An 11,084-nucleotide genomic window follows, 5' to 3' on the forward strand; every position below is an offset into this window, starting at 1 on the left:
CTTTCAGTCCTCAGACAAAAAAAATCACAAGTTTGATATGTCAAGTATGTCCAGAGGGTAACATTTAGGGGGGTTTATTGGCATAAATCATATATACTACTACCCATATGTATGTTTGAATAAATGTATAATCAAATTTCTGGCCTTACAGTAAACCGTTATATGTACATGAACAGCACCTCAGCCTACAATAAAAAAACAACCAAAAAAGAAGCAGGAGGTAATGACAGAGAGAGTAGAGGAGTGTAGAATGTAGTGTTTACATTCTTTCGAGTAGATGAAGGCCACTGTAGTTGGGAAACTGGGAAGGGAACGGAGGAGGAGTCCTTCATTTGGTGCACTCTGCAGCTTTTTCCCAATAAAAAGGACATGTCTTTTGTTCCCATGACGGACAAGCAGTGACCTGGTCATGCGTTCCCACAAACGGCATCTATGACAGACCATATTACGTGTGTAATCTGCCATCTCTACTGTACTTCTCCCTTCTAATTGTAACTAAATTCTTGCTGTGATAATGTTTAAATATCATGTGATGACGAACTCTCTCTTAAAAACAAATATGTGAAGGGAAAAAAAAAGAAGATGAAACGTGTCAGGAAACCTTTGCAAAGCAGACGTGCTTTGTGGATTGAGAGTGTGCCTCTACCCTTTCTTGTTTTGACTCTTCACATTTCCGGCGCAGCGTGATTCTTCTTTTCTTTTACGTCATTATGGTTTGAGAATAGTGTTGCAGCTAAACCACCCACTGTGATCCTGGTTGTCTGCTGTTTTTTCATTCTTTCTTTATTTTCTGGTGGATTAAAAGACGAGCGAGATCCAAACACATGAAAACCCATGCGAGTTGGATCAGGTGTGGCGTTAATTATCTACTTCTGAGTGTGACGGGGTTCTCTGACAATGACGTGCAGAAGAGATTCATCAGTAGTTCGTCTGCTATCTCTATTCACGAGACACCGACCGAGTCTCACAATGCTGGTTGTTATGATACGCAGATAAAAGACAAATATGTGGTCGTTCTCCACATAAACACATCTGATTTGACTCGATTGCTCCAGTGAGTCATTTATCCTGTTCTGTTTACTTGTTTTTAATTAACAATGGATCTAATTAATACAAATGTAATAAAAATGAGTCACTAGAAGAGACAAAACCACAGATAATTTCACCCAAGTCAGCAGTTCCGCTCAGCTTTCAGCTAATTGTTTTGGGTTTCTGCCTCGCTGCTCTCATCAAACCCAGTTTCAGAAGCAGCTTTTCAAAATATCTGATAAACTGAATGTAAACCACCTGCCCAGGACAAAACACCAGGCGGTGTAATAGCAATTCCCATGGTGAGCATTCAGCAGCCTAAGAGACAGACATTTGTTATCAGGAGAATGTCAGAAAGAGGAATTGGATATAAAAGTGGTTTGAAATATGTCACCAAATGAAAGCTTCAGTTAGATTCTACTGGACAACTGTTACTTACTGTCTTTTGTTGTGACCCTGTACACGACAAAGGATAGTTTTGTTCCTTAAAAAGTTTTAAAAACTTCTTCTTAAATTTTTGTGAAGGTAAAATATTAAACAACAACAACAACTCAATTTGTAGCACAGGGGAATCGTGCCGTCCTATCCATGTCCCAAAAAACTGAAGAGATCAACCTTCAAACTCCTATCCAAAGCCGTAACACAATTTTGGAACAACATGAATAGAAATGCTCAGCCTTGATGGTTCAATACGAGCGAGACAGAGACGTGGGTGAAAATAGTTTGCGAAACTGAGGCGTTTCAAAAAGGTCTGTGGCATATGCTCAAAGACGTCAGGGAAAAGCACATATGGCACTTGTGTACATAACCTTCATATTGTTGCCGTGCTGTGACGGTGGCATCACCTGTGGTGAGTGGTGTTATCACCTGAACAAGTGCCTCCTAGCAAAGTTTTCCACCTTTACTATTTTTCAGTGTCTCTCGTGCCATTCTGGGTATTTATAGTGTTTATCTATGACATGATAAATCAAGAAAGACTATGTGGATTTTAAATCGGCTGAGATCAAATGATACAAACTGATATTGTTAGGATGGTGAATTCAGTTCAGTGCTGGTCTTTGAAACAGGGGAGGCTCATTTCAGGCCCAGTTATTTATACATACAAACAGCTAGAACAAGGAAATAATAAAGAAAATGGTCTACACTGGCGAGCAAATAATACACAATGACCAGCTATCTGTCTATAGACTTCCCTCGCAAAATCCACTGAGGCAGATCATGTTTCTGCAACACTGCTACATTGACTCCCAGAGAAGCTGAGCTTTCATGGAAGTAATGTTTTTGCCGGAGTTTGTCCAATCACTGTTGAAACAGTTGACGCTGAGCTTCAAGTGGTTTTAGTACGGAGGCTGATACGGCAAAATGAAAATCAGATTGATTTGATCTGATTCCGAACGAACTAGTGACACGCTGTAATTGCATCCTAGTGCACGTTCAGTATTGAAATGTGAATCCAACACAGTGCATATGGCCACATATGTGCTGCAGCCGAGCTTCCCTTGCAGTCGCCACTGATTCAACTCAAGAGAACAGGTTACCAGACTGCATCCCTCTCCCAGTCATCTATCCTTTAAACAGCATACAACCAAAAGCTGCAGAGTTTAGTAGACATCCACCCGTGCAGCCATGCTGGCACATGACCCTGCCAACATGGCTATAGGGGGGAGGAGATCGACAGATGGAGGACATGGAGAAGACATGGCAGACACACAGGAGTGATGAGTGAGCAGTAGACAGAGATAGAAAGTGAGGGACATGAAGGTCCTGTGCCCACATGAAGACACGATGAAAGGTGAAGCTGCTCAAGTACAAATGAAAGAGAAGGGAGAGTAAAGAGGGTGGAGGACAGTTGGTATGTGAATGTCCATAAATGGTCTGCTCTCTAATCAGCTGCACAGGCTGTGATTAGGGCTCAAGTATAATCACATGCTCTAATCATAAACTCCCTCTGCATGTACAAATGTGTACATAGGCTACTATACTGTATAAATAGCCAATACAGCTGGTAAAGATAGCTCCGCTGCGTTTGGGTGGGTGTATCCCATGTCACGAGTTCCATCTTATTAAGTCAGTTCATCTTGTGGTGTTTTCAAAAGCGGGTTGTATTTATGAGACCAGTCCACTGAAATCCCTCCCTCATGTCGTATTCATGACACCGTAAGGAGAAAGATTCTGAACGTGTCATGTTCACGAGTTCAGTTTGCAGAATTTTGTTGGATGGGATTTTAATATGGGAAAATATGGGAAATTAATTTTTTTTTTTAATTCTATTCTATTTTTTGCCTAGCAGCAGTTTTCTCATCTTCAAAACACAAGTGCACGAGTCCCACTTTAAGAGGCACCATTATACTCTATCTGAGACACAGTGACACATTTTGACTGACTACATTACCAACTTGGCAACTTCCCTGGAGCCAAAGATCCCCAAAGCACATGGAGCAGCTTGTTTGTAAGTATCCTGAATCTGTCAGATCTGATTAAGACCATCTTTATTTCTCTTTGTTGTATACTCTTACATTCATGTGTTTAATCATATTACGATAAGGTACTACTCTAATGAAAAAAAAAAAAAAAAGGCTATAACCCTGACACATGACCTGATGCTGTACATGTTGTTCGGTGATGACTTACAGAGAAAACTCAACAAGATGTTGGTCTCTGGTCAGTGTGAAGAAATGTTGCTGCTCCTGGAAACTGCTAACACAGGCTCTGTGTCAGCTAAAAAGAAATAAAGCAAAAACACAAGTCAACAAATAATCAAATGACACAAGTACAGTGCCAGGCTGAATAAATGAAGTGAAACAAAGTGGGAAATCGCTCTTACTAACAGGGTAACATGATTCTTCAGGTGTATGAGTTCACCCCTTGAACTCCTGTTGTACGTTTTGTCAATTTCATAATTACCCGGCGTTGCTCTACTCTTGAAAAACTGATGTTTAAAAGTGTGCAAAGCTCCACTGAGCTGACAACAGCAACAGTGTCATTTCTGCTGCTCAGGGGAATGAAAAGAGGAAAGATGCAGGTTTATGCTGTAAAATAGGTTTTTATAAAAACAAGGGTGATAGTATGCTGCAGTCTAAATCACTGTTCATACATGGGAGAACTTGGTGGGGGAGGGGAGAGGAGATGTGAGAGATGTCATCTTTGTAGCCCTGGTGGAGACAGGCATCATGAAGAAGCAGAGTTGTTGTGGTGGGGCTGTGCTCTTCTAATTGCATGCCATGCAAAATCTATTTAATCTAGAGTCGAGATGTAAAAATGTGGGGCGAGAGTCCTTGAGGACCAACAGGAGTCCTTGAAAGGGTTCAGTGGAAAGCAAAATGGTCAAACTGTTTCATTGTAGTAACATAACATTCAGTACACAAGAACATGATTACAGAAACCACTTTGTATGTAGAGCAGAGGATCAAGGCCTCACGTCACGCGAGACAGGACTATGTGGCATCTTGTAGCCCAAAAAAATGCAACATTGGAAAAATGCACAAAGCACTTCCAGGAAGAGCAGACTTTGCTTTAAATAGAGATGGCAGATTACATGCCAAAGCTCGCAGTCACGACAAACCTGACCACAAATGACCTGGTGCAGAAGTGGAAGGATGAGCAAGGTGAGGCTAACTAAGTAATACCAGGGGGGAAATAGAAGGAGGCTTAAATTCTCACTGGGATGGAGATTCAGTCTGTCAGAAAAGCTCCTGTGTTTTATTTTACAGAGGTGTGACCCTCACAGTGGCAATTGTTTGAAACTATAAGTCAACGCAGCACTTTGATTCAGACAGAAAACGTCTCATGTTCACATTCAGTTTTGTACAGTTCTGAAAAGGAGGACATTATTTTTTGTGAGTTGCTGGAAAAACTGCTGTTAAACCACCTATTAAACCACAGCCTCGCAGAGCATCTCATATTCTCACGATGCAGCATTATGTCTTTATCCTATCAAATGTTTTCAATTGACTGTGAGAATGTTTATGTCTGTGTGGCATCAGATAGTTCACCCGATTGAGTCAGCGTAGTGAGGCATCACCATCTAACCTCCAGTAATGCTTCATCTGTCCTATCAAATCAAATAAAAGCAACATTTACCAATTAATGACTCTTTAAAAAAAAAAACGAGACAGAGCAATATTTATCTCTGCGACATTAAACCATCTGTCAATCTTAGATCCAGTGGCGCCTGACGAAGATCCCCAAGAGTTATTACTTGACAAACAGCAGCAGGGATACGAGAATAGTGCATTAAATCATCCGCACAACAAACAGTCTTGGTACAACTCCTCCAGCTCTGCAGCAGCCTCTGACCTCTGACCTTTTCTGTGAGCAAGGACAGGGACAATAACCACACACTCATATGGACAACTTGTCTTTCCATCACAGAACTAACTCACAGTTTCACTTTAAAGTTTTCAAAACACTGTGTCAATACTGGTGTTGGTGAGCCACAGTTACTCCATCTCATTCAATACTGTGCATAGTTGAGAACTATCACTAATGTTGCGTCGCCTACACATGGGTAGAGAAACCAGATCCTGTGCTATCAAGTGTCGCTGAACTCCGGGATCCCCACCCAGCCAACACCAGCTACACCCCCCCACATGCCCTGTCAAACTGCCAGCTCCACTCAACCACCTGCCTGCTCTGTCATGACCAGAATAATAGTTCTCTGGACACCCAGTATCCACTCTGATGGATGTGGATCGGGGAGGGGGGGCTTGGAGGTTGATCTTTTCAGAGTCCATTGGCTACAGGGGGTCAGGGGAGGACAAAAGAAAAATCATTGGTTTGCAGGGAAACATGAAAAGAGTTGGTTAGGTTAGGTATAGGGGAATTAGGGTTTAGAGTGAATGTCAATTTAACATTCACTCATGCAGGACTCTGCTCACCCTGCTCTACAATGGAATTACACCTGATGTGGAGCATCATCACTCTCAGCATTCACCGAGATGAATGAAGACACCAAGGCCGTTGATGAATTGCAGATCTGAAACTTAAAAATACAGCTAAAGAAGAATCATCAGAAGAATTAAACGATAAACGGCGAAGCGTCACGAAAGCCAGATTCAAAAAGGTTAGTCTCTAGAATATGTTTCACGATACAGACATTTGGTGAAGCCTTCTGCTTCCCCCACGTGCCAGTAGGACGAGAATCACAGTCATCCATTGCAAAAATTTGGTTCATTGAAATTCAGATTCAGACAACTTTATTGATCCCCAAGGGGCAATTCATTTGCAGCTCACCACATCTGCATCACATTCAGCCTTTTAACAATTTCACAGTCAGCACCAACAGCCTGACGGACAATGAATTACTGGAAACAGTGATCAAAATAAAATCATTAGAGTCAGTCCATCAATAAAACTAAATAACTATGTGTGTTTATAATGACAGCCATCCGAGTTCAGCAGCCTGATAGCTGAAGGAATATAAGAATAAAACACCAGGGTGTATATAAAAGAATATAATTACAGTAAATCACAGATGACGGTTCCACCAGCAAAGGTATATGAATTAAACTTCCAATAGACCCGAGGAAAAACCGTGCAGCTCTAAATCTTTCCAGAACACTATAACTGTGCAGTATATTGTGTAGTTTTACGACTCTGTCATGTCAGAAATGTCGCCGTCCACATTACTCGACTGCGCTCATTTGTCCAGATGCGTTCATTTGAGCGGCTGAGCTCCACAGATGTGATGTGGCAGTCGAGTGGAGATACTGACCGACACAAACACTAACACAACCAACTCTTTGGGGGTAAAAGCCTCAGTGTTCTGTCTCACTTTAGTGACAAGCATACGTGCTGTTCATAATGGACTTGTATTGTGCGCCATGGCCGGCCAGGTTTCCCTTGAAAGAGATTTTAAACTCAAGGGGAATTCCTAAATAATGGTAAAATAAACAGATATAAATATGCATTGTGGGAAATGAGGGACCCAGATGTTGACTCATGCCTAATGTAAATGTGAAACCACATAATAAACCTAAGCTTGTATAACACTTTTCTTTGTGTTACGGTGATTTACAAGACAAATGTTACAGTCCACATGTCATTCCCACTTTTCAATCCCTCATGGTTTAAAAAAAACTAGACAGACATGGATTTTTAATGTACAAAACACTATAACACACAGGAAAGGAGAAGAGGAGGAGAGGAGAGGAGGCCAAGAGCCAGGCCACACCTTATTGCACTGAGGAGCCAAAAAGAAAAAAAGCCATGTCTCTCTGCAGTTTCTCCTTCTCCTGTTATTTCTTCCACAAGCTGTGATGCCTTACGAGCTATCAAGAATCCCGAGCAGTAACCTGACCACTAACCCACCGGTACCAGAGTGTCTCTGCTTAATCCACTGAATAAGACTACTGTGTGTGGGCTGTGGGTCGGCAAACCGGAAAATTACAAACTGACTAGACACCACAGAGTGTAGCAAGTAAACTGAGGCATTCATGCCGTCCACAATGTTCAGCCACGTTTAGTGTTTATCTGAGGAACGGGAAAAAAGGGAAGATGAATTTAAAAAGAAAGCCTAATAGTAAGGACAGAGAAGGCATTCAGAGAGCTCAAAACTCAGCCAAGGCAGTTCAGTTTCCCCAAGAGGCTCAATCCACTCCTGAATCTGTATTCAGAGCCGGAACAAAATCTAATAACTTCTTCCTTGCATTTCCATTCATCCAAATCCTTGTCTTACTTTTGGAGTTATGCTGATCACAAACAGTAAAACAAAAAACACAGATAAATGTAGCCAAACACACAACCTCCTTTATATTATAATAATAATAATATCAGAATATAACAATGCAAAGAGAATAAATAATGAATGATACTACTCTCTATATTTATCTTTAGGAGCAATAGCTTGTTCCTCAGGAGAGAGAGAGAGAGAGAGAGATAGAGAGACACAGAGAGAGAGAGATTCTCTGACCATTGGATCATGCAAATGTGAGTCAAATGTTGTACTAGAGCAGACACAGGGTAAGATTTAGGCGCGGCTGGAAGAATTGCTTCAATGAACACACACACACACACACACGGACAGAGCAATACAGACGCTGTACTGTACCACTTTTGCGTAATTCGCGTTTCCATCTCAATGAAGACGGAGATCCATCCGCACTGTTTCCCAATGCGTTACACGCAGAGAGAGAGCGAGAGATGGGAGAGATGGGAGAAAACGACTTACTTGTAGGACCTCTCTCCCGCGTGGGTTTCAGGTAAAAGGTAGTTTTTCCTCCGTCTGTATCCTCCTGTTCTGAGCGCTAACGCGGGAAATCCTGCGGCGGCGGGAGCAGCTGACGGCTGTGGACCAACCGAGCGAGCGGCTGTCTGACTGCGCGAGGCGGAGAGGAGACGCTTTTCTTCAGCACCAGGAGCCTTGAACAGCTCCCGCTGACGTCACTGCCTAGCTACGACGCCACGCCCTCTACCATAGCGACCGCCTCCCGGGAGAGAGCGGGCATTTCTCGACTACTGTGGGGTTTTATGTTAATGAATCCTGAGGGCGAATTTACAGAAACCACTTTGTTATCAGGACTAGAGAAAGCAAGCAGAGTGCAAACATCGTTATCAGTGTCATCACCACAATCTAACTCTTCCCTGGGCCATAACCAGTCATTAAGACCCAGCCTTCACTCTTCACTCTGACACTGCTCTCAGTCAAAGAGATCTAAACTCTTAGCTACAGGAACAGTGGGTTGTGTTGGCGTCCAACTAAGTGAACAGTACACCTGGCAAACAGCAGACGACCAAATGATATGTTTGAATGCTGGGACACTTTCATGATTTAAGGATTGTGCACACTGTAAAGGATATTATTTGGAAAAACAACATAATCTTCTCTCACCACCAACCAAATCCCTTTAGTGTCAAAACCAAACCACGTGTCACACAATTCATTTCCAAACAATCTTAAATCGACCACGCAGTTCAGTTGAACTACTGTCCATGTCCCTTTAAAACGCTAGTGTGTACATGGTTTGACTGAAATTGTTTGTATCACTAGTTTCACGAGCATGTTGAGTATGATTCTGATCCATTTACTTAAAAAAAATGTTTAGTAAATTCTTTTGATCTCTTTTGAGCAATTCAAGTCAGCACACGTTCAGTCAGACTAACATATTTACATGTATTATAAGTGTAATTTTCTAATGTCCTGTAAAAGGACACTGTGCCTTAACATAACCACATCCAGAAAGTGGTTATCAATTTTGTTCAGCAAGTTTTTAAAAAAATTTTTTTTTTTTAACCTGGACAGCAATTTAGTTCTTTCCTTGAATGAAATCCCCCTTTTCTTTGACTTTCAGGAAGACCTGGATGTTTGGATAGTGGAATCCTGAGTCCTGATTCACTTCCTGACTGGAGGCTGGGCTTTGTTTGTTTGTGTTTGTGAATGCCTGTCCTTGTTCTGCTCTGTCCTCTGTTAGTGTTCACGCTCCTCCCGCCTTCTTGTGAAGGTAAAAATAAATCACAACGCTGTGCATTAACATTTCATCAGTGGAGCTTTAGGCTTCACGCTCCTGGAAAGATGATTGATGATTTAATAATAAAAGAAATGTACTTACAACAACTCACACTGCAGTAAATCCAAGTAATTACATGTTGTCAGTCACCGACCTATAACCTCTTATTTATCTGTAGACATTGTGTCACTTAATGAGTTCAGATGTGAGATGTCGAGTCGTATGTGAGCCGACTCTTCTACTGTAAGGATCCACAGATGTTCACTCATTTACAGGCTGTTTCGTGCACTCATCGAGCAAATATACAGTTGTTGTATGCAGAAGCTGTTTGGATTTAAAGCATTTGTCGGAGAACAATAAATGCAGTGACAGTTTCACAGCACTAGATTTAGTCAGGTAAAAACCCTGCAATACTTCATACTTGTGACTCTGTCACATGCTCAAAGAAATTCAAGATAAAACCTTCACTTGTCTAGACTGACAAGATATAATAAGGAAGAAACTGCAACAAAGAATACAATCCAAAAACACCGGCAGTCAAACCACAACAAATAAATTCATGTTACAAGTCAGTGAAGTTGGAGCAAACATTGTGCAACAGGCATGGTTCACAGTCCATCACAAGGCCAAATAATACATTACCAAAAACACAGTAAATAGAAAGTGCTCCAATTACACATACCTGTAAAGTTGGATGGAGCTGAAGGCCCAAACACAGAAGATGGCTCCGGTAGATTCCTGTCTTTATCAGGTGAAAAAAGATTTGGTGCATGGAAAGTCAATTGAGTTCAAGAAAAACAATCCAAGAATTCAGAGCAAAGAGTCAAACACTTGAAAACTAACACGAGAGAAAGGAGTCTCAGTGTGTACTGACTGAGAGAGAATTGACATGTAGGAAACACTAAGGGAAACACTAAGGGAGGATTAGAAAATGACACAGGTGAAAACAATTAGGAACAAGTGTGAGTCACGGCAAAGCAGTCCTACAAAATAAAACAGGAAGTACACTGGGCAGAATACACAAGAAAATATACTACAAAATAAAAGAGGAACCCTAACCCAGCAACAACAAGAACCTATGGCAGAGAGATTTGTGAATTGTGTGAGTGAAAAACACCTTCCCTACCTTCTAAATCCACAGTAAACACCACATTTGCATCATAATCCTGTACCATCTGAATTTATTTTTAGTCTTAGCAGGGGCCAGAATATGTAAATGAGGTGAAGTCTTATTGGTCAGAGTGAGAGAGGAATTAGACACAGGCTATTCTGACTGAGACTCGGTCGCTCTCTTTGATTTGAGCTGTGATGCTGAAGTGTGGCCTCCAGAGTCACTGGCAGCCCTGCAGACAGAGAGAGGAGAGAAAGAGGACGTGGAAAAGAGATGTAACAATGAATCTGGGACACAGGGATTGTAGGGTGTATGTGTGTGTGTGTGTGTTTGTATTTATTACGTCTTCAGGACCATTTCTGGCATAAACAATGAGCTTTTCTGAGGATGTGGTTAAGTTTAGGGCCAAGATTTTAATCGTGGTTAGGTTAGGGTTAGAGATTTTTAAGTTTTTGTTTAGGCCGTCCAAATGAATGCAATTCAATGTGGGGTCTTCAGAA

At 41.6% G+C, this 11,084-nt stretch overlaps 1 protein-coding gene across 1 annotated transcript in view; it reads right to left on the reverse strand.

Moving 5' to 3' along the window:
• smpd3 (sphingomyelin phosphodiesterase 3) overlaps nucleotides 1–8,388 on the reverse strand; it is a 50,517-nt gene extending 42,129 nt beyond the window's left edge. Inside the window, exon 1 of the mRNA XM_044036438.1 lies at nucleotides 8,198–8,388. The gene's annotated coding sequence lies outside the window, so the exon portion shown is untranslated. The remainder of the gene's footprint in view (nucleotides 1–8,197) is intronic.
• Between the last annotated feature and the right edge of the window lie 2,696 nt (nucleotides 8,389–11,084).

The sequence above is a fragment of the Solea senegalensis genome, linkage group LG10, assembly GCF_019176455.1.
Source record: "Solea senegalensis isolate Sse05_10M linkage group LG10, IFAPA_SoseM_1, whole genome shotgun sequence".
In the NCBI taxonomy this organism is placed as follows: Eukaryota; Metazoa; Chordata; class Actinopteri; order Pleuronectiformes; family Soleidae; genus Solea; species Solea senegalensis.